Genomic DNA, 27,546 nt, shown 5'->3' on the forward strand with positions numbered 1-27,546 from the left:
AACCCAACTGCCCTTCCACCTCTCGCCTCTGAGCTGATGGCAGTTCCCTGACAGGAGGGTTGTAACAAAAACAGTCCCTGTTTGAACCACAATTTTGCCAAGTGGAAGGGTAAAGTGAGTTCCTGTCAAAGTTTCTAAATCTAGCTGCATTGAAAATCTACTTGTCTACTTTTCTGGGACATACAGTTAAACACTTCATAATGCTGCCTTGGACAGTACTTTGACGGAGTACCATCATCTCTATCTCATTGTGGGTTTCTATTTTTGTTTTTTGCTAATTACCCAAATAAGAAAGATGGTATTGATGTTAATCAGTTAATGCTAAATCCCTCCTCCTCCAGTTAAGCAAGATACTGGTAACAAGGCCTGCTTTCAATCTCAACACTTTTCTTTTGAGGGCGCTGAAGTTAATATTAGGTGACTGTGTCTCTGTGCTGAGTGGTACATCGTGTATGATATATTGAGAATTGATCATACTGAAGATTGCCCACTTAGTTAGCAATTGTAGAGCGACCTAGTTTCCCAAGTTCACTAGCCGAGCAAACTGTCTTGATGATTGCATCATGCATTTTTCTTGCTTTATGCACATTGATTTTCAGTCTGCAAACATTTGGGCATCCTAATCTGTTTTCCAAGGGTAAATCCTTTAGGAACTTCATTGTCCTCTGTTGGGAGGACAAATAAGGGAACAATGCACATTTCCTTGAAAATCCAGAAACCAGTGAGCAAAACTGTCAATTTACAACTCTACCAAAATTATGAATATATTTCTAAACACAAGCCAAAAATGAAATAAAATCACTTTGAAGTCCTCCCATGGTCAGGAAGTTTGATAAGTCTCTTACGTCTCTTATAATATTTATGCCCTCACCCATTCTTTGAGTGTCTTGACTAGGGTTTCCCATGTCTACTTGCATCTCTTGTGATCTCCAAGAACCTCTCTACTGCCTTTGAAGTTGCTCCACAGGCTTATGTGGGCAATGCCAACATTATAGATGTTCAGATATCCTCCACACATAAACATCTGTGCATGGAGAGGAAGTGGGACTGTGCCCATTGCCTCATCTCAACATCATGCATCATGCTGGTGCCAAATTCAGCATATCCATATTTATTATATATATTTGAAAGGGGAACCTATGTGCATAAGCTGTATGTGCAAAGGCTCTCTGTGAAATCATGTACCATTTTCAGATGATGTACTGAATATGCAGATGTCAGGGCAGAGTCAGCAAGGCATAAGATGTTAAGATGGGATTGGTGGTCCTGTTCCTTCTCCACGTGTTGGAGAGGGTCAGTTGAAAATCCCTATTATCTCCAGGATGAAGTGCTGAGAATCACTTTATGTTTAAAACAGATTTTCTACAGATGAAACAATATTTTAGAGAATTGCAATGGCATTGTATACATGTCCACTCAGACATGAGCAAGGAAGGTAGCACACAGGAGGTCACCTATCCAGAAACTGACCAGACCCTGACCTGTTTAGCTTAAGCAAGTTGGTGGCTTCATGTGCTTTCAGGCAATACCCTGAGACACATAAAATAGGTGGACAGCTACAGGAGATTTCACATGCACAACATTTTCTACAATATTCAGATCATTATTGTTGATGGAAAATTGAGACTACCTAATGCCTTGGTTCTACTTTGCAAATTATTCAGCAAGTCCAAAAAAGTGGAACTTATCACATCCATTGCCCAGCATCATTTTGATTATATTAAGCTACAGACAGACTTCAAGAGATTGGAGTTCGCAAAGCAAAGTGGCTGTTTTATTTAAAGAATAATTTGTTTTGCAAACTAGTTGGCTGAAATGAAGTGCCTTCATTTTCTCTTAGAGCAACAAAGTGCACATCAGTAGCATCCCTATGGGATCATGAGACATGGTCAGAGGCCAAAGCAATGCAGACATACAGTAGGCATAATTGGCCATCCCTGGGTACTAGCCTAGCTTGTTCCTCTATAGACTTGTTAAATTCATTAAACGATCAGTGAATATAATGATCAATAATATATGATAATGTGTATCCCATGAAATTACATACATAGGGAGTTAGGCCAGCACTAACAATTAAAATAATAATAATGTGCTTAGTTTTATTAGCTAATCTCTAGGGGTGCTGTGAATGAGCACATGGAGCTTTGGAAACTATTTTGCACTCCTGGAAATCACCAACTTAGTTGGATGCAGAGAAGCTATCTTCCAAAAAGGTCACAATTCTGGAGTTTTATTGTTTTTATCATTTGGAATGCATTTATGACCTATTTAATAGGATGCATTTGTGTCCAGCTACAGTGTTAACCACAGAGCGGTGCTCACAGAGTTTGACTTTACTACTAGAAATCCCAAGGTAGTTTTAGAGGACAACACTTCCAGAACACAAGCTAAATGTTGTCTATGTGCTATGTATAGTGGCTGACCTTGAAAGCATAGCATTGTAGTCTTGGAAGGACATTGCGGGTCACCTAGTCCAACCTTCTGCAATGTAGCATTTTTAGTTAAAGCCTACATGACAGATGGCCATTGAACCTCTGTTTATAAACCTCTGAGGAAGGAGAGCCCACCACCTTCTGAGGGAGTCCATTCCACTGTCAAACTGCTCTTACCATCAGAAAGTTCTTTGATTTGGGTCCTAACCTCTGGAGCAAGAGAAAACAAGCTTGCTCCATCTTCCATGTGATAGCCCTTTAGATATTTGAAGATGGCTATCATATCTCCTCTCAGTCTCCTCTTATGCAGGCTAAACATATCCAGTTCCCTCAACTGTTCTTCATAAGGGTTGGTTTCCAGACCCCTGATCATCTTGGTTGCCATCCTCTGCACACACTCCAGTTTGTCAATATTGTTCTTAAATTGTGGTGCCTAGAACTGGACACAGTACTCCAGGTGTGGTCTGAGCAAGGCAGAATAGAGAGGTACTATTACTTCCCTTGATCTGTACATTATACTTTTGTTGAGATATAACCCTTCATGGGCTTTACTGCTTTTTGAGGAGTGCAAAAACACAGGATTGTCCAGCACCTGCCAAGGCAAAATATAGCTAGTGAACAGTTTACTGCTTGGTGGGATGGAAGATGTATAGTACATGACTGTTGTTGGTGACTGGAACTCAGGAAGCAATGCTACATTTTGGAAAGTGGCAGCTCGCAAGATACAAGTACCTTGCAGTGGTTGAAGGGCTATGGGCAAGTGTCACTGGTAGTGGGACCTGCTAGAGAACTGGGGTCCTGTCAGCTGCCTAATGAAGCTGTGTTCTAACACCAGACCTACGTATTTTATGCTTCTATTTATTTAACAATGGACAGAAGTAAAACGAGTTGAAAGTATTACTTGTTTAGGATATTGACTTCCTGAGAGGTGTGGAAGACGAGAATGGAGATTTCAGTTAAGGTTTAATCAGTTTTAGCTGTCATTGTATCTTGCAGATGGTTGTATTGCTTTGCTAATATCCTTCAATATTAGAAACACATTAGTAATATAAATGCACCTCTAATTGCACCCGTTTATGTATTGCATCCATAACCATTCTCAAGCTTTAAATTAAATTGTGGCATGCTGCTCTTAATAGTTTATCTAGGTGAAGCAATTTCCCCCAAAGTGAAGTATAATTTCAATTTCTGTTCAGTATCATTTACATATTCTAGCAAAGCCTTGATTCAGATTTTTCTTTTAGTGGTAGCGGCAATGGAAGCTTTCTTGAATAAAAAATTGTGGAGACAGTATGGTACAATGCATGTCTATTCAGAAGTCTCACTGATTTCACTGTGTTACTTCCAAGTAAATACGTACAAGGTTTCAGCTCTAATTTTTTTCAACAGTAAACATTATTTGGTGGGAATTTGCATGTCATTTCCTTCAAAATATATTTGGTTCAGTATTAATAAATGTATTTTATTTTGCATATTTGCATTATTCATCACTAATCAGGGGAGTTTATAATCCTCAGTGTAATCAATTACTATTTACAGAAGGAATCATTACATACTCTTAATTATGCTTAAAAATTTCATGCACTTAAATCCCCAATTTAAATGAATGTTTACCCGTGGAAGTCTGCTCCTATTAAGATAATGCTTAAACGACATATTTTTGTGCTGTCTCTAATCTTCCAGTTTGAAGCCATGCTGTCAGTTTCAGCAAGAAAGTTGATTTATAGTAGATGGGGCTGGAAAATGGCAAAATATTTAGAAGGAAGTGCTTTGCTGGCTAAGATAATTTTCATTGTTCCTCCCAGTGACATAGGGACATTTCCACAGTATGTTTTTAAGGAACAGAAATGCTTTTCCAAATTAGCATCATGAATGCATAAAATGATCTAGAGTGACCATTTCATGAACTGAATAGATCTATTCACAGAAGGAACAAAGATCCAGCAGAAGCTCTTCACTGGAGTAAGAAAATAGGAAGGCATTTTTTGCTGATTCTCTATTTCCCCCGCTGGTTCCCCAGCCCTACAGAGTAGATTTTCAGGAGATGCAGGAAGAAGGAGAAATCACTTCTCCAACCCCTTCCACCAGCACAAACTGAATGCTGCTAAACACAACTCTGGAGGCAACCCATTATGTTGGACAAGTCAAGAAAAACATGGACATACACCAAGCTAATCCCAGAGCAGGCCCAGACCTTTCCAGCCAAAGCCATAAACTCTGGCTTTCACACATGACAATCTCTCTGTTTTTTTGCATTTCCAGGAAAATAAAGCAATCCTACACATACAACACGAGGGCTACCATGCTGGTTGATGAACTTCATTAGACATGTTGGGTCACCAGTTGTGTATGACTGTTTTAAACATTCCCACATCTTTATCATAAGAAATGCATGCATAAAACATACCACTGCAGAGGGTTACTGAAAGCCACCGCCCAGAATAGGGTAAAATACCTTGCCCTTTATTCTTCACAGCTGGACACCTAAGGATTGCTGGGGTGATGGCAATCAATCATATCTCATTATCTGGATAATCTGTTATGGCTATTGCAGGGCTAGCTCCTCTGCCAGAAATGTTTCCACAGCTCCATTCTCAGCAAAGTCAGAATGCAGCTGCTTCCACTCTTTATGACCCTTCACTTGATTTTATTCACCAGATGTTGTTTTGCGCTAATAAGTGCAGCCATGTACCTCAAAACCCAAATCATGTCTTGTTTTTTCTTCCCCTGGTGGTATAAGTGGCAATGGCAAACTTTTCATCAACACATGGAGCAGAATGTCAACACTGATTCATTGTCCTCTGAGACTTTCATTTATGTTTGCCCATGGCAACTGACCTTTCTGAACAGAATATTCTTCTGCAACAATGGTAAACAAATGGATGCCTACAGAAAGCTGAGTTGAGAATCCTGTTTTTCGTTTAGCAAAACAGCTGGTGCTTTAACTCTGTGAAGGTTTTGCATTAACCTTTATGTACTACTCTTGTTAAAAAACAGTGCAGTCCTCGGCATGTATTCTGAGTGAGAAGTAAGAATTCAGTGGGAGTTGCTCCCAGGTAAGTCAGGATTGGATTGGATTGAGTGGCAGAAAAATGGTATACAAAAATGCAAATAGATACTGTACATAAAATGCCTAGCTTTTGACCATATTTAAGCTGCAAACCTGAGCATGCATATCTGGAAGTAATACCCATTTTACTCACTGGGGCTTACCTCATAGTAAGTAGGCAGAACACTGTAGTTCGAGTGTGTATTTGTGTATATAATTCCACATGTCCATACTCCCTGTTGTCAGGAAGTGTTCTTTCATAATTTGATAGCTGCATTGATTTCATAGCAGCACTTTTATATCCAGTTACAGATAGGTAGCCGTGTTGGTCTGCCATAGTCAAAACAAAATAAAAAAATTCCTTCCAGTAGCACCTTAAAGACCAACTAAGTTAGTTCTTGGTATGAGCTTTCGTGTGCATGCACACGTCTTCAGATACACTGAAACAGAAGTCACCAGACCCTTCTATATAGTGAGAAGGTGGGGAGGGGTATTACTCAGAATGGTGGTGGGATTGGGTGATTGGCAGATAGCTGTGATGAGCCTGTTGACGACTCTTAACGACTGCAATAGGTCTTACAGGAAAAAGCAAGGGTTCTATTACAAAGGAATTTCAGAAATAGACTGGAAAGAGAAGCTGCTGAATTGCAACTTATTACCAAACTTAAAACCATGGAGAGACCTGGTCTGAACAAAGACATTGGATTCTTATTTCATTATACATGACAAAGCCATTTTTCACCTTCTCACCCCTTGCTTTTTCCTGTAAGACCTATTGCAGTCGTTAAGAGTCGTCAACAGGCTCACCACAGCTATCTGCCAATCACCCAATCCCACCACCCTTCGAGTAATACCCCTCCCCACCTTCTCACTATATAGAAGGGTCTGGAAACTTCTGTTTTAGTGTATCTGAAGAAGTGTGCATGCACACGAAAGCTCATACCAAGAACTAACTTAGTTGGTCTTTAAGGTGCTACTGGAAGGAATTTTTTTATTTTGTTTTTATATCCAGCACACTCTTGTGGCTACTTGTAGTTAGAAATTGCTCAGTTTTGCATTTCCTTTCTTTCGGTCTTATGCCGCAAGTTGACATTATTTGAAGTTCCTTTACAGTGAACTTATCTGTTTCTGTGAAGTGTCTGATACCAATTGTACAAGTGCACACTCTAGTCAAGTATTTCCAGGTGTTGCCTACTGCTAAATCAGATGCACTATCTTGCAGGGTTGATGGGGAACAGTGATGTTACTTGACATCTGCCTTTGGAAATGTTCTTAATGATTGCTCCATCTGGTGCAAAAAAAGCAAGGGTGGTCTGCAATTTAAACTGACCAGTGGGTTTATAACCTATGCTAGAGTAGGTCTCAGGAGGGCCTTAAAATTTTTTGGATCATATTGTAACGCAAATTCCCTTACAATTAATTATGGAAAATCTAAGATCCTGATTTTCTCAAAGAGCCGGAAACTCCATAATTGGAGAATTGATGGGAGAGTCATCGAACAAGTCTATAGATTCCAATATTTGGGAGTTTGGTTACAACATAACCTTAGATGGAAGACCATGTAGCCTATGTTACAAATAGAGCCAAAGCTATCTCCTTGGCGGTCTTGCGATTCTTCTTCACCGATGGGGCCCTTCATATCCCATCGGCATTGAAAGTCTTCAAGACCAAGGTGATCCCGACAATTGCTTATGCCATCTCAATTTGGGGGACTTTTATCAACCTATCTCACCTGGAGGTTATTCAAAATCAGTTTTTAAGAGGGATATTGAAACTACCCAACTGTGTAAGTAATACAGCGCTACGCATGGAACTTAATACTGTATCCCTGGAAAATGCTCTGTGGAAGCACATACTTTGTCACTGGTTATCTCTATGGCACAATCTCCCAAACTTGTACTTGATACAATGTATGTGGAGAGATGATTTCCAGAGCCCATGGGTAAAAAATTTACAGCTGAAAATTACGGCAGTGGGAATCTCCCCATCCAAATTACTAGAGCAGGACATAGTCCCAGCTAAAAGAACAGTAACCTGTAAACTAGAGGAGATGGACTTGCAGCAGAAAATGGTCTTGGGCAATGGTACCTGCTCACCTCTAAATCTTGGTTTATTACCCCTCTTAAGGCTCCCAAACTATTTGAATTCCTTAACTTCTTCAGCTCATAGATATGCCTTTGTAAAGGCAAGATTCAACACCTTCCCATCGAACATGCTGAGAAATAGATTCTCCAGTGGACAGATATCGCTCTTATGTGATTGTAATTGTGGGGCACCAGAATCGTTGCATCACATAATTCTTGACTGTGCTTTTCACTTACCGGCCAGGAGCAAGTTTCTTGCTCAATATCTAAAGGGAATTGCCGATGATACGATTGAAGCCAAACTGAGATATCTACTAATTGATGATGACCCCCTAAGATCACTCATGGTTGCCAGATTCTTGATCAGCGTCCTATCCCTAAAGAAGAGAAACGGACTCCTGTGTGGCTCGGATAATCCCTTTAAACCATGATCTATGTTTTAGGATGTAATTAGGTGATATCACCATTGATATCCTTGATTAATTTATGAGCAGAGGGCGATGTTTAGGTTACAAATTTATTGTAATGTATGATGGTGGTCTTTGTTTTTGTTTTGCTTTGGTTCCTGTTTGTCTTTTGTAAGTTTTGGCGGTTTTAAATTTGGAGGTTTAAGTATATTATGTTGGTATGGGAAACTGTCGTGTGACGGGCCAATGGCCGTAATAAAGATCAATCCAATCCAATCCAATAACCTATGCTGAGACTCAATAGGAATGGGAAAACTGCTCCAGGTGTTGGACTATAACTCATTCATTCTTGGTCACTGGAGTTCAACAACATCTGGAGGACTACTGTACATATATAGATGAAATCTTTGGTGTAGCACAATAGAAAGAAACTTATTGTGCTGTGCTCATTTGAGACTTAATTCTTGTGTTCTTTATTTGAGGATTTATAATCCACTTCTCAACTCAAAAGAGTTCTCAGAGTAGATCACTCGTACACCATCACTAATTATAACATTGTTAAAAATATACATGTTAGGTCCAGTCCTTTGTAGTCCAGTAAAAGAATGGCAGAGTTACAGATCAGCCCACCTCAGGCATATTAATTGATGCTTTTCAAATATTTTTAGGCAGAATAATGTTCTTTGAACTCTATACCAGAATGAGATGATGGAATTTTTTTCCCTTCACAACTAAAGGTTTTACATAAAATATGAGCATTTATTAAATAGTATATCAAAACAGTGAAGTGTGCTTGCTATGTATATGGGAATTGTGTCAAATATATATGTAGTATTACTTACAGTGCCTGCTTATTAAAATAATATATTTTGAGGACAGCAACTATATACTGCCAAGCTACTACGTGCTTCCCATGTTGAAACCTAATGTACATTTAACAGTTTTGCAAGCTCTTTTCTATTGAAGTTTTCCAGGTACCTTATATCTCACTTACAAGAGAACTGTCTAGTCCTGAGTATGTGCCTGCTTCAGATGAAACCTAAACTGAGACACAAAGTAGGCTGTTCTGGAGCAATTTGGGCGCTGTCCAAGGTGAAGTGGGCCTCTCCCACAGGGCTCAAAGAAAATTGTCCTGCTCTCAAGAAGAAGAAGAAGAAGAGTTTGGATTTGATATCCCGCTTTATCACTACCCGAAGGAGTCTCAAAGCGGCTAACATTCTCCTTTCCCTTCCTCCCCCACAACAAACACTCTGTGAGGTGAGTGAGACTGAGAGACTTCAGAGAAGTGTGACTGGCCCAAGGTCACCCAGCAGCTGCATGTGGAGGAGTGGAGACGCGAACCCGGTTCACCAGATTACGAGTCCACCGCTCTTAACCACTATACCACACTGGCTCTCTCACTATACCGCACTGGCTCTCAAAGCTTTGGGTCCACATCCAGGATTGAAGGACACAGGCAAAATCAGAGTGTCAATTATAAATGGTTACATTTCTCTTCCAAGCTCCCAATAAAATAAAAAGGCATAGGGAAGAAAGGAATGTAAGTTTGTGAAACTGAAAGGTCTAGTTTCCATCCAGCATTTAAACAGAGTGACAGCTCTGTGGGTGTAAAGACATTTGCAAAGAGAACAGATTTCTCTGTTGAAATGGGTGGATAGGAGCTTTATGTTTCACTGTAAACTTTCTCATAAGAAAGGATCTGCTTCATCAGCCAAGTATTTTCTTTAAGAATTTCTTAAGTAAACCACATCCACAGATATTTTCTTGTTTCCTTGCCAGGTTATTGGCAGATGTGTTGCAGTATTTTTTGGCCTTAGGTTTACTGTTCTTGCATAACTTCCTTGGACTTTAGAAGTTATGAAAATAAAGATAAAATAAATAAATAAATAAATTATATATATATATCTATATCTATATCTATATCTATATATATATATATATATATATATATATATATATATATATATAACAAGTCCAAGACTAAGCATACAAGTCCAATTTACACTGGTAGGCAGCCAACGGCTGGGAAAGTGGGAGTTTATATCTTCAGTATATTCTCTAACTTTTCCTTATCTCACCTTTTTTGATAATTTCTGATGTGTTTCCCATCTAATACAGCAGTGATTGTTTCTGTTATCCTTTTAAATATTTCATTTTCTTTACATTCTTGCTATTCTGAATTCAGGGCAATATGGTACTCTGAATTTTTTATAAATCTAATATTTGAACTGATAAACTGGCACTGAACAGAATGATTTCCAGGCTATGTTTTATACACATGGGATATCTTTCATGAACATTTCCCATGCCTGATACCTTTGCAAAAATGTACACCTGAATATAGCATAGATGCAACATTTTCCAATACAGTGGTACATTGAAGGCTTATAAGTAATTTCTAAAAATGTTTGCTAACTTTTTTACTGACTGACCTGTTTGCCTGTACAGCTTTCAGATGTGTGACTGGAAAGTAAGAAATAAACTATAATCCTATACATGTCTATTCCTAAGATGTTCAACGGGACTTCTAAGTGCATACTTTGAAGTCTACATGAAATCCACTTACCTAGGAGTCAGTTCCACTGAATTCAGTAAGAATTACATCTGAGTACGTATACATTTTATTGCACTGCACAAAGATGACACTATTTCACATAGAGGTAAATGGTAGGAAAAACCTGCTGCACCATGTTTGGGTTACTGGTTGTATGTTCTCACATACAAGAAAACAACATGTTCATTCTTTCCATGCTTTTCAAAAGTATTGATAGTAAAACATTAAAACTCACAAGCTTTGCTTTTATATTTTTTTTAAAAAAATCTCCTTCACCTTGAACTTCACAGTTCTCAACAGAACTTGATGGTGATTCCTCAAACATCAACTTGTTTAAGAATAGACACAATATCAGATTCTATAAGATGTGAAGTTCTGTGGAATATATAATAATTGGTATGTTGAAATTATATATATATATATATGAATAGACACAATATCCACATTTCATTAAAGTGTGGCCACGGGAATAGAAATTCTTCATCTTCCATCATACTTGAAAACCAAGTTCTGAGTTGCCCTACAGTGATGCTAATACAACTTACCTGTCTATGCTCTTTGATCTTGTTACCTTGTCCCAACAGACTTGCCATATTACTGGATTTTATTGAAGAAAAGAAGACAATTTTGCCACACCTGTTTAGTTCCTTTTCCTAAAAGAACAGGGACCATATTTCAATAAAGCACCAGAATTTGCAGAGGAATTAAATATGAGCAAAATGTATTCAAATGTTTTGACAGATGATGATGCTTTGTAGAGATATTGGAGCCAAGTAAAATGAACCACTCTGTGCTCCTCAGATGAAAGGTGGTATAGTAATCAAACAAACAAATAAATTGTGTGCCATCAACACTATCCTACATAAAATTTTGTATGTGCTACATTGATAGAACAGTAATTGTGAACTGTATTTTAAGCTGAGCATGTACTGAAGTAATGACGACTTTAGTATATTCAGGTTCAAAAAACAGACCTCAATAGGCCTGGAAATTGCAGTTAGTTCAAAATTACCGTGTTGACTGGGACTGCTAGGTGGAAATACATCTTGACAACATTTAAAGCTTTCTCTGTGTTAGGACACTGGTACTTGAAGTAATACCTGTTAAAATCTGTCCAGAAACTGAGCTTATAATCATAGGGTCTCCTTTAGGCATCTCTTCCATGCAAAGCAAAGAGACAGCTACTTAGTTGTGGTGTCCTGTCTGAAAAATTTCTGTCACATGGAGGCTCATCTGGCACCAACACTGTAAGCTTTTTGTGTCATTGAAATCAGATTTACCGGTATATACTGCCTTTCTGACACAGCATCAAAAGCATTTGACCTTATAGTAAAATATTTAAACAAACAAATGTTCAGGGTTATGAAGGCTCCACTAATTAAAAGGAGATCAGCAGAGTGACCTGTCAATATTTGGGAAACACATTTTTAAAGAAGCCATTAGTCTATTTCATTATAAAATTTATGAGAACTACTAAAATAGACATTTTGGGTAGCATTAATTGTACCCATAATTGTAGATAATAATAATAATAGTAACAACAACAACAACAACTAATCACCCTTCATCCCAAAGGAGCACAAGGCTTCAAAAATCAAAATATAACAAAAATGTATTTAAAGTATTTTAAACAAATAAAAATAAATAAATAAAACACCATCTTGAAACATTTTATGCATTTTAAAACAAGCGCATTTAAATAAAAAATGATAGTATTTAAAGGATAGTATTGTGAATGACAAGAGTTTGTCCTTCAGTCAACCTACAGTTGAAAGGGGAGCAGGAAGGAAAACAGAATTTAGAAGCATTTCTACTCCTACATTCCTTTAATATTCTATGTACAATGGTGAACATCCATTTTGGTCAAAGAGAGATTTTTTCCCCCAGCAGACTTCTGATGCAATGTGCATTTGATATAATGGAACTAAAACCCTTCAGCAGTGATGAATTAATGATGAAAGTAGCATGATACAGTGACTTATAAGAGATTTCCTACTAAACGTGTCTTGGGGCAATCTTCAGTCTCATTTTTTATATTGGGGATTTGGGCTGCCTCTTTTTATATAGGATGATAGTATGATAAAATCACAGAGGAAATGTGAGATTCTTATTTTCTCTCTTTTTCCCAAGCACTAGGAAACTATATTTTTGGCTCTCCGTTGATTTGGTGCTTGGTAAAAAAAGCAGCCTTCTGGAACAATCTCTGGTTGCTCCCTGGGAAATTAGATACCGTTTTAACAAAAGTCATATTTGGGCTCTGTTGAAAGGATTAAGTTATCACGTGGCGGGGAGGGACTAGGCCCAGACCAAGACATTTTGTTGCCAGAGGCAAAGCAGAAAATACAAACCCCCTGTCCTGCATGCAACCTGACTCAGACATTGAACATTAATCAGGTGGTAAGTGGTCAAGCAAGTGTTGGTCTCTCAGAAAAGATGGTCACAGGACTGGTTCCTAAGAAAATCTGATGAACAGTGATCTATAAAACATAAGACAGAGAGAGACAGAGACAGAGCATACACATGAGGGAGATGGGTTAAGGCTACTGTCATGCTCACAAAGGACTACTTTTTCTTATGGTGCTGTTTTCATGCAAATTACACACACACCACGTAAAATATGATTAGAGTAAGCCTAGTCCAACCCTCTGCAATGCATGAATCTTGGATATAGCATTGATTACAGACGGCCATCCAATCTCTGCTTAAAAACCTCCAGTGAAGGAGAGTCCACAATATCCTGTAGGAGACCATACCACTGTCAAACAGCTCTTACTGTCAGGAGAGTTTAATAGGAATCTTGTAATCTGAAGCCATTGGTTTGAGTCCTACCCTCCAGAGCAGGAGATACCAAGCTTGCTCCATCTTCCATGTGACACCCTTAAGCCAGATACTTCTTAAGACAGAAGTACGCACAGGGCAACAAAGACATTTGAAAGTCCATTCGACCTATTTGTGCAGTTACAGAGCAACCTTTGGAGCTGAGTTTTCAGGTTATATATCTGGAGAATGCTTTCAGTTCAGCACACAAGTCAGCTGCATCTATGTCACGCAATCCGCCACATGTCAATGCTTTCTCTAGCTTATTGCACTGTTGATACAGGTCTTCAGATGTAGTTTCTATTTGTGTTTTTTATTGCAGTATTGTAGCACTCCAAATATATTGCTGTTTTCTTTGAGCTGCAAGAAGCATTCTTCTCCTCACTGGATTGTGAGAAGTCTAGAATTTGGTTAGAAAACTCAACTTTGAAATGCTGTTTCTTGGTCTGTGGTGAGATCATCTTGTGCCTCATAATCAAGCAGCCTTTTCTATATTAAAACCTCTTGGCTTGTACAGGTGGGAATCATCCTTGAGGAAGGATTTTGCTTTGTCCAGTTCTGTCATGGCTCCAGAAACAGCAAAACCAATCTCTTGGGAGTTTAAATAGTACATCATACCACAACACCAAGCCACACAGGAATTTAAATTTGTGTATTTTTGAGGTAATTCCTTCAACTTCTACCTGTCCTCTGCCCAGAGTTACTCCTGTTAAAAGACTTGTCCTCTATAATTGCAATTGCAGCATCACCCACTTCTTCAGTCTGGTACTGGATAGCCTTTACTGCCTCCACATGTCAGGCGTGAAGTATCTTCCCCCGGCAACCTCAGAGGCAAAAAGAATAATTTGTAATTTATGGCTTTTTATTCATCTGGTTGCAAGACAAAAGATCCATGTCTCCACGTACAGGAGATGTTGGCTGCTCTGAGTCCCTCCTCCTCCGTCTCCCACAACATCCTGGAAACCTACGGGAAGTCACAGGAGCCACATCCCTCTGTACTCTCTGTTCTTGAATGTGGAGGGACCGATGAGCCCTTGGACTAGGAGGGTCTCCCATACTCTCCAGGGAGGTCTCTGCTGTCTGCTCTCTAACTTCCCCCTCCTCCTCATCCACTATCTCATAATTAGGCAATTCATCATTCAGATGTACATTTCATTTCCCATTCCTCCTGTTCAGTCCAGTCCCTGACACCACATGACTTTCCCATCATGTAGCACTCGGTGGTTTCAGTATATCATGGGGTTTTTCAAGATGGTGCTTTAGAACTCGCCATGGGTGTGTGGATCTTTACAAGCAGAAGCAGCATCATACACCATGTGATTCAGTGAATGGGAGCTTCGTGGGCCAAAAAATGCTTGGGGATTTAACTCCCATGCCCGTGTCTGTACTTCACTGTTCTTCCCTCTCATGTTGGCTCCATTTTCATAGCCCTGGCCTCTCATGCGTGCAGCGTCAATCGCCATTTCTTCAAGCTTTTGTAGAAGCACATTTGTCGTCCCTGCTGCCATGGCTGCTAGGGGGAAAAAGGAAGGGCACACCATGGAAGATTCCAAGGACTAGAGAATGAAACAGTTGCTAGAAAAACACACTAATGGAGAAGGAGAAACAGCACTTCTTTATAAGACTCCAGGGATTCCTATCACTTGGAGTTAAAACAGCTCACTTGTCAATCATTCTGACTTCACTCATTGCCTAAAAACACTGAAAGGCAGTGGACTTGCCCTAGAGTGAAGGCTTTCTGGGAAATGATATATAATGAGCTGAAAAAGGTATTTAAGTATACCTTCCCTAAGAAACCAGAGGCCTTCCTCCTGGGTATTGTCGGCCAGAAGGTGTTAAGGAAGGACCGAACATTTTTTATGTATGCAACAACAGCAGCAAGGATACTCATCGCTAAGCATTGGAAAACCCAAGATCTACCCACACTGGAAGAATGGCAGATGCAACTGATAGACTATATGGAATTGGCAGAGATGACCGGCAGAATCCGAGACCTGGGAGAGGACAGAGTTGAAGAAGACTGGAAGAAATTTAGGATTTATTTACAAAAACACTGTAATTTGGTTGAATGTTAAGAAGGATGCCAGATCATAAACAATTGAGCACCACTAAATTAGATGTAATCTGGATGATAAATGAGATCGAGGAAAATATAAATTTCTTGGAGAATTATCAGACTAAATTAAATGAATAAGACTTAAGAATGTAAATAAGTTGATAAATTGCTGGAAAAAGTTTTGCAATGATGCAAGTGGGAGCGGGAGACGTGAGGGAGTCCAAAGAAGCTTTGATAATATGTTATGATTTATGTTATATTGTTTATTACTTTTGCATTTTTGTATTTAAAAAATCTTAATAAATATTTTTAAAAAAACAAAACAAAACAAAACAAAAAAACACTGAAAGGCAAAAGCGGCCAGGCTGGCTCATCTCAAAGAAATCACATAGAAAGGTATTTGCACATTAGGAGGACTAGATACTTATTTTTATTTTTATTGTAATGAAACCTCGGAGCTGGCTCCTGTTGGCCTGGGACATCCCTATCTGCTGTACCTGCTCCTCAACATTCCTGCCCCAGTCACTTTCTTTTAACCACATGCCAATAAATTCACCTTTGCAGCTCATTCCCACCTTGTGAAGGTAACTTCACAAGCCCCAGACCATGTGGGAGGAGCTAGTCCTACACCAGGTAATGGATATGTGAATGTGACAGCCATGTGATGTATATAGCATAGCAGGCCTGTGTTCATAACTGAAATCTAGCTTAGCTGCTCAGGAGTCTGAAACACTCTTGTGTGTCTTTTTGCTTTTTGAGTATGCACAGTCAGCTGGCAGATCCTGACCTTGGTGGATGCAAGGCATGGAAAATAAGGCTTAGCTGATCTTCTGTGGGACTTTGAAGAAAACATTCCCTGTTGTGATGAGACTGGCTTGTTTTTTACTGCATTAGGAAATGCTGTATTAGGATTTATTTTTTTATTTTCCTGTCCCTGGGGGAAGTGCAAGGTTGACTCACAGCGCTGTTTTTGTTGCAACCTCTCTGGTGAGTTTAAGTGGTGTGCTTTTCTGAGTAGAAAATCTTCAATGCCTGAGCTTTATTCTTTTTTATGATTTCCCACCTGCCATGTGGAGTGTAAAAAACTACAGAATTCACTTGGTGAATCCCGCAGTGTTTATAGATACTCTAGACAGAGAAGCAAGTAACTGTGTTGTCAAGAATAATTCCTCTTGTACTGGAATACTGCTAAACAGAAATGCCAATCTGTTCACCTACAATATAACGGGGAAGAAGAGAGAGAGAGAGATTCATAACAGTACAAAAAAAGTATTTCTAACAAGGTCTTTCAAAACCACCACCTGCCTTTTATTCATAGAAAAAGCTTTCTATGATTTATCAGCTCAGCCTTCAGTAGGATTTGCAACTTACTCCCCAATGCCAAGCCTACCATGCCATGTCTATTATCTAATGTGCACCATTAAGTTCAAGTAGACCCAGAAATAGAGGAATGCCATTTTGTAAAGTTGTTATTTGATTTATATCCCACCCTTTCTCCCAAAGGAACCCAACTGAAGTTCTTCTATTGCTGCATGTTTTCGTTTGTTACTCCATTGTTTCTGAATGACAGAGCATAGCCCATTGGTTTTAGCAAGTGGAAATACCTTGTGGTGAAGCCTACCATCCATCTTTATTAACTAATCCATATGTGTGTCAAAAATCTGTTTGGGTTTGTTTGGTTTTGCTTTTGCAGATGTCTGTATCTGAAGAAGCACCTGCAAGAATCAAAGTCTTCAAGTCTAAACAACTTGCTGCTTCAGTAAAATATATGTGGCTCTCATTCTCTCTGTAGGACTGAGTTATGATATTATACAGCATATAAAATCTGACCAATAGCCTTGTTAAGTATCCTTCCTGGTTTGAAATTCCATTACAGTGGTACCTCTGGTTACGAACTTGATTTGTTCCGGAGGCCCATTCTTAACCTGAAACCATTCTTAACCTGAGGTACCACTTTAGCTAATGGGGCCTCCCGCTGCCGCTGCACCACCAGCACGTGATTTCTGTTCTCATCCTCAGTTAAAGTTCTTAACCCGAGGTACTACTTCCGGGTTAATGGAGTCTGTAACCAAAGCGTTTGCAACCTGAGGTGTTTGTAACCCAAGGTATCACTGTATAGTTCTAGTTTTTTACCCTCTGACAAAAGGGTAAAAAGCATAGGTGTCTCCACCCATAAAATTAACCTGTGCCACAGTTATCATGTTAAGGCCAGAGGTCTTATTAGTCTCATTGGGATAATGGATGCTATCATGGCATCCCCAAGCACATTCCACATAATATTAAAATTTTCCGAGACAGGAAGTAGACCAGCTTATTAGTAGATAAAAAAGGCTGATATAGCAACAGTTGCTCTTACATGACATGACAGCAGCTCCTTTAATTTACAGTAGCGAATTAGAAGGTGAAGGAACTAGCAAGAGGGCCAGTCTTAGCACCCGAGAATATATGAGTAGAGAAGGTGCCGTGCTGCAGACATTTAGCCCTCAACACACCAAGGGTTATAGGAGCAACAACAGTGATATGTAGGGCCAGGGACTGTGCTTTCATTCTGTCCCCTCACAAGATAGCAACCACAGTGGGAGGACAAGGTAAGGAGGGCTAGAGAACCTGGTTATGGGTCAAGGCACACCTTATTTTCCTCTCTCAATCACCCTACGGCAGTATGAGATGATGAGTGTCAGAGTTCTACTTCACTGGCTATAACAAAGTTGATGGGATCAGTTTTCAGTGAAGGAATATTTTGGGTAGGAAATTATGGTTACAATCAGTGAAGTGGCAGCAGCTTTTCAGGTTTTCTGGTTGGCTCCTGGTTCAGTCATTGTCTGGTTACAAAACATAGAGAGCAAGCCTTTATTGCTACAAATACATATTTAAACATACATTCAGACCAATGTAATTTTGTTTCCCAAATTCCAATGTAAATTGTGGCTGCTTTCCAACCATATACAATTGATCCAACTTTACAACAGATCTATAAAAATGTAATCATAAAGATGATTTATAGTACTGCTTTCTTTTCTGCACAAGGAAAGAAGCAGGTTTACTTATTATTTATTGAAGTGACGAAAATTAGCCTAGACAACAGTCTATTAACTGCAAGGCAGAGGTTTGCTTTTCCCCCTTAAACTACATTATTGTAACATGAATTTGGCTCTTGTCATCGGTGCTGTATTAAAAATGGGCACCCTTGGAAATGAAATGCATTTTCATTTTAAGTGGGATATTTATCCATTTGTTTTATCTTTGCTTTATCACTATCATGACATGCCTTTTATAGATTTTTGCTTGGTTTTGGGGTTGATGAGAGCCTAAAGAGAGGTGGGCTGGATCAGACCAATGGTCCACCTCCTCTGGGCTTCTTCAACCTGGTGCCCTTCAGATGTTGTTGGATTTATGACTTGCATAATCTCTAATCTCTTGCCATGCTGGCTGGTGTTGATGAAAGTTGTCAGTCAAAATATCTGGAGGGCACCAGATTGGGAAAGACTGATTTTGTTAAGAATTCTGTTTCTCATGAGATAATTTCAAGTGTTTCTTCTGCACACAGGGATAACGTGTGGAGGGTGAAGCAGGATCACATCACCTGGATTCTGTCCCAATTGCCAGCTCCCCCCCCCCCCATTAAGCAAAAGAGGATTGTGTGTAATTGTTCCATATGAGCTGTCAGAAACCAGACTGAGGTTTACAGCTCTGAAGAGGAATGGTGGGAACCTCCCCCTCTTCCTGCTCCTGACCAGGTCCTCAAGCTGCTCAGGAACAGTGGAGCGGTATAGATTTAGAGAATTGGTTTGCAGAGGGACATAGTTCGGAAAACAACAGCTGAGCAGTGCTGAGTAGGGAACAGCCAGGAGAAGCAGAACAGGGGGAGAGAGAGATAAATAACTCCCCTTCGCTAGAAAGTGTCCAGCCTCTCTCTCCAAGAGCAAGGAGAGCTGATAAGGTTGCTACGCAGAAGGCTCTGTTGTTGCGAGATCAGGTTGCAAGAAGGGGGAAGTGACGGAGATGAATCGGCGGGGAAGTAGGAGGGAAGCTTCATTGGAAGCACCTTCACTCTGATAATGGCTGTGTTGTTCTTTTGTTGTGATCATAAAAGGTAAAGGGAACCCTGACCATTAGGTCCAGTCGTGGCTGACTCTGGAGTTGCGGCGCTCATCTCGCAGTGGCGTAGCGTGGGGGGTGCAGAGGGGGCCGGCCGCACCGGGCGCAACATCTGGGGGTTAGGGTTAGGGGGCACAAATCCATGGGTTAGGGGGCGCAAATCCACGGGTTAGGGGGCGCAAATTATTTGCCTTGTCCCGGGTGCTGACAACCCACGCTACACCACTGTCATCTCGCTTTATTGGCCGAGGGAGCCGGCATACAGCTTCCAGGTCATGTGGCCAGCATGACTAAGCCGCTTCTGGCGAACCAGAGTAGCACACGGAAACGCCATTTACCTTCCCACCAGAGCGGTACCTATTTATCTACTTGCACTTTGACGTGCTTTCGAACTGCTAGGTTGGCAGGAGCAGGGACTGAGCAACGGGAGCTCACCCCGTCATGGGGATTCAAACTGCCAGCCTTCTGATCGGCAAGTCCTAGGCTCTGTGGTTTAACCCACAGCACCACCCGCGTCCCGTTGTGATCATTAAACACTCTTAAACTGGTAAGGAACTCTAATTGCTTTGTTCTGCAGATGCACGGCCAAAGGAGGTGGGGAGGAAGCCGTTTCTCTAAAGCCTGACATGTGCTGAACCCCATACCATGCAGGATATCTATGTACAAACAACTGCTTATGTGTAGACATTCCTTTTCAGGCATCAGCATGCAATATGCGGAAGATGGGAGGCAGAGCTGGCATGACATTTGGGGTTAAGACCTTGTTACATCTTCCCTGTGTTATCCTTATCAGCACTGGGAGACTGCAGTGGCCAATAATGTTTCTAGGAAGTCACCAGCAGGGCATGAAAACCATGGTGCTCTTTCCCTCCCAGGTTTTCGCCCCCACTCTAGACACCAATATTCAGTGACATACTGATCCTGGAGGTTGCATATATCCATCATGACTTGTAGGGCTGGCAAAGATTCCTATCTGCAATTTTGGATAGGCACTGCTTGTCAGTAATAATAAGTCTGAAATGTTTCTTGTAGCAACCTTGACAATTGTATTTGGACTCTCCAGTGGCTCAGATAAATGCTTGCAAGTTTGGACCCATTGGGAGATAGTTCCCATTTCTTCCCAAGAAGGGCTGTGATGTTGATCTAATCTGAGCCTTGCAAAGCATCTCATTTAATGGAGAAGCAGTGGCCAGGTCGTCCGCCAAACATTACAGACATCCTAAGATTGTTCTGATCTAGGTAAAAATATGACTGTACATGAAATGAAAAGAGGAGTTAAAACAAGTTTTTAACGTAGTTTTGAGGACTTAGATATCTGAACTGGTTTGCTGTTCTTTTAATCAGAAGATTAAAAAACCAAAAAGAAATCTTATTTCCCTTTTACTTCAAATAAACAACATTCATATTTGGTTCAATTAAAAGAGGGATAGATCTTCAGCCTGGTTCTTCTTCTTATGTTCAGTTTGTTCCTGCTTTTATTAAAAGAGAAGGAAATGTCGCTTTTGTTCTGAGAACCTCCTTTTCTTTGTAGTAGGATCAAAGCAGTTTTGTATCTTCAGTTTTCCCCAAGTTTGCAGTCTCTAATGGTTACAACTTCTAGACTTCTGGTATCTACTTATTATGCATACAATTTCCTATAGTTCACAATTCTTTTGTAAGATAACAATGACTCTTAAATAACAAAATGTAACTAAACAAATGAATGATGTTGAGCATACAATGGAGCACAGCAGACAAAGAGCCCATGAAATTTCTGAATAGTCTTTAAGGGTATGATCCTAAGGAACTACTTTTGCTTGTGTTTAAAGGATGTATGAAAAGACAGGTATCTTCCTTGGCAGTACTTGCGATAGGAAATGTGCCATCTTCCTATACCTCCTTATTCATTAATTTAAATTAGTTTTTTTCTTGTCTTTTGAGTAACAAGCCCTCTTCCAATAAAAATGGACTTTTTGTGGCAAGGATGGTGATGGGAAAATGCACCAGAAAGTGTGGGATAGCTATTAATTATGGGGAAGCTGTACAATCTGCAGGCAAAGTAATCAGAATTAATGCTCAATGAAGAGTGGGCATTGTATAACTTCTGTGCATGCTGTCTTCAAACAGAGGAGAAAAAAATGCTCAATAAAGAGTTGTCCTCCATTTTAATAAGGCATCTTCTTCTACTCCAGATAAGATTTCTCTTCTTACGCAACGCTACTGAAGTACACAATTGTTAAAACTATATGAAATGGAAAACTATTTACATGAATCATTTACTGCTGAAAATAATGATATAGTAACAAAATCTGATGGGACATGTGCAAGCAACATCTTCCAAAAACAAAAAATGGACTGTAATGGCTTGGCTCTCCCACAGAAGCGAGACACCGGCAGTAATTATCTCAGGTTTATTGCTCAAACACATAAATCACTCCGGAGCTCCTTCACTCCGTGTCTGACTCCAAGTTAGCAGTTGTCGAGTCTAAACTCCGCCCCTTCCTCTTCTTCCAACAGAGGAAAAAACCCTTTCGCTTCTGCTCTTTTCCCCTCCTCTCACTGACCTTTTCGCGCCTTCGAGTTTTTGGGCTAGCTATTCCCGGCCTCTCCCCTTCTATCTCTGAGCTATCTTCTGCTTGCTCTCTGAAGTTTTCTGATGCTATGCCACTCAGCTTCCCCTCCTCCCTCTCACATTCCAGTTCACATTCCAGTGTCCTTATCTCCCTTGGCTTGCTTAGATTTCCAGCTTCTGTCAGCTCCAGAACGAAGTTGACATGGACCCACATGGACCCACATTCCCCTCTCCCCCAATAATGCTACAACAGAAATGAAGGGCTTTTGCTGCCACTCTTCTTGCCTGCCTTATTGCACACATCCCAGTTTGGGATGTGATCAGTGGCATGTGGTGAATTTTTTAGTAGGGGAACAGTTAGGGCCAGAGGTGCCGGCTTGCAAGAGTGATTGTGAAGGGGTGGGCGGATGACATCACAATGTCCTGACGTCACGCACATGAGCATCACGCCTCCCTCCCTAAACCGGGCAGAACTTTCCCGGGCTTTGAGAAGGATGTGTCAGGGGAACATTTAAGGGAGTAGACTAATCCCGCCACCCAGTCCACTGAAAGAATGCCACTGGATGTGATCTTGCCATCAAAAAGAAGGGCTCATCACACCTCCATTTGCCCTGCTGCTTTCCCCTGGGTAAACCTAATCTTCAGCGCTGAATCCGTACATGTCAGGTTTTTCGTGAATTGCCATCAGTTCCGATTTATCGTTAAAGAGTGGATTTTCTGAGGGAAAGCTGCCTAGCAAAGGCCAAAAGTGCTCAGACCCCTGCCTAGAAAGTATGGGAGAAGTGGGAAACTACCCAGACATGAGCTGTCTAGGGGTGCGACAAGTGGAAGTGTGGACGAACCCGAAGTTAGGAAGATTAAAAGTGAAGCCTGAATTAAATTCAGGATGAAGTTGAGAAGTGACAGGTTAAATGAAATCAGTAACAGAAATGGGAAGGACATGCAAAGGAAAAGTTCACGGAGAGAAGTGTCCAGGGTTTGTTAATGACATGAAACAGATAAAAAACCTGGAACAGCAAGTGTGACTCCATGAAGCAACCTGTAAAATGTGGCTTTTTAAAAAAAAGTGGTTGCACTCCAATGTATATAACGTGTATAATAATAACAGTAGTAATATAATAATAATGGTAAAAAGGCCATGTTTCAGGGATTGTGTAAAAGAAAGTCAAAGAGACAGTTCAGAAGTTTGGTTTTCTAGGGGACTATAGAATGATAGGCTAACCAACATTAGCATCAGCTTCTAATAACTAATTTTCTTTGTTAACAAGAGTTACCAAGATGACTACAGCTCTGGATATAAGATAACAAAGCATTAATCTTCCTTAAATATTTTTTTTCATGCTCTTTTTATGATTTTTCAGTGGGCAGGCAGCCTCATAAAATGTTGGAACAACTGTTCCAGAAAACAACCATGTCAAGAAAATAACAGTGGACTCAGCTTTGGTTCCAGGCATGAAATTTTTAAATGGGCTATGTGAAATAGCAGCAGAGTGACTTGGGTCCACAAAAGGCCTCTGAATTGTATTTAAGGACTGCAGAACCGTTTGTGTAGAGCCGAAATTCCTGAAAGCTGCTTACAGAGTGGGAAAACTCTATGCATTGCAGGCATAAATTAGAAAGAAGATGCTTGCCATTTTGTTTTCCTCAGCATTTTTTTTTAAGAGGAAGAAATGCTAAGAATGGCTTCTTGGAAGTTCCAAATCCATTTACTATGTGTTCATATTTTGCAAACATAATATGCCTTTGGAAAACGACACAACAATAACAGCAGAGTTGGGATTAAATCTCATAACAAACATAGTATTTTAATAAAAGTTCATCAAACTGCTTTTGGAAAATATTTATAGCAACATGGTTGAAAAATAAGAACAGTGATAAGGAAGGGACAGTAATATTGCTTTGCCACACTGGCACTGCCCATAGTACTTGAGCCTGGATTGGACTTGCTGTGATCATGTGATAGCAGTGAGACTGGTTTGGAATCCAATGGATCCCAAATTGCATGTTCAGTGGGCAGGACAGAGAGTGCCTCATGGATGGAGTGACAATTGTGTCACTCCAGTGGCTGCCGGGAGGCTGTCATAGCTGGGAGAGCTGAGTGGAGGGGCACTTCCATTCAGACTAACCCATGTACCCAGCCAGCACAATAATGCTTGGATTGCTCTGTAACTTTAGTAGTAGCCTGCTCTGGAAATAAGAGAAAAAGAATGGATGAGTTGAGGAAGGGAGGGGATTGTGTCTGTTGTTGGCAGCCATACAGTTTGTTGTTGTTGTTTAGTCGTTTAGTCATGTCCGACTCTTCGTGACCCCATGGACCAGAGCACGCCAGGCACTCCTGTCTTCCACTGCCTCCCGCAGTTTGGTCAAACTCATGCTGGTAGCTTCGAGAACACTGTCCAACCATCTCGTCCTCTGTTGTCCCCTTCTCCTTGTGCCCTCAATCTTTCCCAACATCAGGGTCTTTTCCAGGGAGTCTTCTCTTCTCATGAGGTGGCCAAAGTATTGGAGCCTCAGCTTCACGATCTGTCCTTCTAGTGAACACTCAGGGCTGATTTCCTTAAGAATGCCATACAGTTTACTACACTGTAAATAGGCAAACAACAACTAAACAAATTTATGAAGTTATCAGTAAATATTAATGGCCCAGTAGACCAGTCAAAACCCCTTTATTCCAACTACAGTACACTTCGGTTCCTATGCATCCAAATTGCTGCAAACACATTAGGTCAGAGGTCAGCAGCCTGTGGCCCATGTGCCACAAGGCACCCACGGAGGTTATTTAAATGGCCCATGAGCTGCCCCCGAACTGAGCCACCTGCTTGGTGAGTCCCTGTGCACTGTGCTAAACTGGCAGAGCGGGGACTCGCTTCCGCAGTGCCAGAAATCATGTCTGCGCAGACGCAATCCGGCCCACGGAGCAATCTCCACAGGAGTGAACCAGCCCAGGCGAGGCAAACCTTGCCAACCCCTGCATTGTGTGAATGGCAGAAAAGTTGCTTTAACCTGGTTCAAAAGACACTTATATTATTACAGAAGGGCCAGTAAAAGTTTTCATTTGTAATAAGAATGTATACTGCACAGCAGGGAGAACTTTAATTGTGCCGCTGCTCTCTGAAAAAGGTGCATACAGCTGAGGCATAGATGTGCGAGTCTCAACCATTTTATGGATTTAGAGTGTCCTCAGCTTCCTGCAATTTGCTGATTTTCTTTCTCCCTTCCTTTTTTGCCTTTCATCAAAATAAGAACTGGAATCCAGCATGAAGTCCTTGAACAAGGGAAAATACGTGGTTGGCCTTTAGGAAAACATTCTTTTCTACCTCTTATAATAACCTACTGGGAGGAACATGGGCTTTTAGGGAAATGTCACTGTGCTGTTGTAGTTGTTTCACTACTGAGCTGAATTATTTGCAGCGCTGTGTGGGTGCTTGCGTTCACCCTGTACCGGGGTCACTGGCCACTTATCACTGTGTGAGTCACTTTGAGTAATGGCAGAAGCAGTTTGTTTGCCTAAATGAAAATTTGCAAGGGCCCTCCTTAGAAAACACAGCAAGAGAATGCACCTCCCATTTTTTCTTTGCTTGATAGGTCTAGTGCTCTTTTTCTGGGGGGACACAGGGGTATGCACACTCGTAAACATTTTGTGAATCTAAGTTTGGCCTCATTGAGGGGCAGTATTTTAATATGAGTAGGAAAATGAGAGTACTCCTAAACATTTTTTTTAGAAAAAAAAGCACTGGATACATCTATATGAAACACTTTGCCATTATTGAAGAAAGTTGAGGAAAGAAGAAACACACACACATTTTCTGTCATGAAAACCAAAGGAGCACACCTAGTAAGTCATTCCATTATGTTTTGTTTCTTCAAAAGAGGCCCCACAGCTTAGCAATTTAACCTAAAACAGTGAATGTATCGTAATTCGTTATATTTTGCTATGCAAATGTTGGGTTATTTTCTATCTTCTGACGGACTGATAAACTATCAGTCTGAGAAAGTGTGTTCTCCCTCATGGAGAGCACAGGTTGCGGGCGGGGCTGACAAGACACCTCACTGTTACTAAGCAAATGGTTTGGCCATCCTTTAACAGGGGCGGGCTGTTACTGGGGAAATCTAGATGTTGCCATTTGTTGATTGACAGCCCTATTTGTTAAATACAATGCTTGCAGTGAGGAACTTCCTCTTTTCGCTGCTTACTTCGGATCACCCGCCCTCCCTTCCCTAATTTTAGGCTGTTTGCTTGACCTTGCTATGCAAACAATAATATTGATTTAATATTAATTTTTTAACTTTGCATAAAATGGTTTTCAAGGTGGCTTTCAAATTACAAACAAAACATATTATGCACAGCACCGTTACAAACAAAGCGAGAACTATAGAAGTCAGAAAATCAGAGCACTTCTTAAAAAGGGCAGAGAAGGCATCAATAAACCAAAGGAAACAGGAAAAACATGCAACTTCGCGCGGGGTGCGAATGTCAGAGCTGTCCCCGGACGGGGTCAGTTAGTGCTACAAATGCCTAAGCAACCACTCACATTGCTGTAATTTGAATAAAGTTGTGGCCAAAATTGTGCCAAAAACCTTAAACAAAAATTAAGTGTCAATTGTGTTTTTCTTTGGGGGGGGGGGTGTCTTGGGGACCTTGACGCGCAAACAATAATATTGATTTAATATTAATTTTTTAACTTTGCATAAAATGGTTTTCAAGGTGGCTTTCAAATTACAAACAAAACATATTATGCACAGCACCGTTACAAACAAAGCGAGAACTATAGAAGTCAGAAAATCAGAGCACTTCTTAAAAAGGGCAGAGAAGGCATCAATAAACCAAAGGAAACAGGAAAAACATGCAACCACTTAAAAACAAGCAAAACAACAGATGAAACAACATCTAGCTATTCAAAAGCCTAAGCAAACTAAGATGCTTTCCACCTGATGATAACTCATCAAAAACTCATGAGAGTTGGTACCAAGTGTAGTGACTAGACGTGAGGGCCTTTTATTGAATATAAAATGCATTTATTAGGGGCGGGCGGGGGGGAGAACCACACACAACATGTTAGGACAAGTTAGGCAAAATGTATACTTAAATGCTGATGAATGTTTATGATGAGTTGTTGTTTTTTCAAACTTGCAGACTAATTTGGAAATACAGTGGTACCTCTGGTTATGTACTTACTTCATTCTGGAGATCCGTTCTTAACCTGAATCTGTTCTTAACCTGAAGCACTACTTTAGCTAATGGGGCCTCCAGCTGCCGCCACGCCACTGGAGCACAATTTCTGTTCTCATCCTGAAACAAAGTTCTTAACCTGAGGTACTATTTCTGGGTTAGAGGAATCTGTAACCTGAAGCATATGTAACCTGAAGCGTATGTAATTTGAGGTACTACTGTATGGAGAACTGAACTTAAGAAAAGCAAAATAAGAAACTGATGGAAATTGACAGATCTGCCAATTCCTAGGTATTATACAACTCTGGCAAGCAAATGTCTGATATTC

Source organism: Podarcis cretensis, assembly GCF_951804945.1.
Source record: "Podarcis cretensis genome assembly, chromosome: 9".
NCBI lineage: Eukaryota > Metazoa > Chordata > Lepidosauria > Squamata > Lacertidae > Podarcis > Podarcis cretensis.